The sequence below is a fragment of the Seriola lalandi genome, unplaced genomic scaffold, assembly GCF_002814215.2.
Source record: "Seriola lalandi dorsalis isolate HSWRI2012SDOR001 ecotype SW California unplaced genomic scaffold, Sedor1 jcf7180002054972, whole genome shotgun sequence".
Taxonomy (NCBI): domain Eukaryota; kingdom Metazoa; phylum Chordata; class Actinopteri; order Carangiformes; family Carangidae; genus Seriola; species Seriola lalandi.
Genome location: NW_019525660.1, coordinates 2,046,724 through 2,047,112, shown reverse-complemented (window position 1 = coordinate 2,047,112; position 389 = coordinate 2,046,724).

The window sequence follows — 389 nt, the reverse complement described above, 5'->3', positions numbered from 1 at the left end:
CACCATGGATTACCTGCAAAAGCCAGTCTCTTGCTCAAAATCCTTAGTTCATCTCTCAAAAGTAAATATCTGTGTCAATGAACATGTCACTGCCATCAGATGACAAGTCCTTGTGTTATTGTGTACGGATAAGACAGTCAAATTGCTTAGTCGTGTTGTCAATATAACAGTGTACTCTGGAGGGATGTTCTGATATAAACTATGGCTAAAGTTTTGATGACACTTATTGTAAATTGTAAGTTACACCTTAGTGTATTGATTGCAAGAGACTGGACAAGATTCACATTTACGCTCTTACTGTTTGTACTGTAATTTGTTGACAGACCATGTCATTGTGATACAGAAAGGCCTCTTCTGCCTCTTCCTCTGTTTTGCCTCCCAACTCCTCC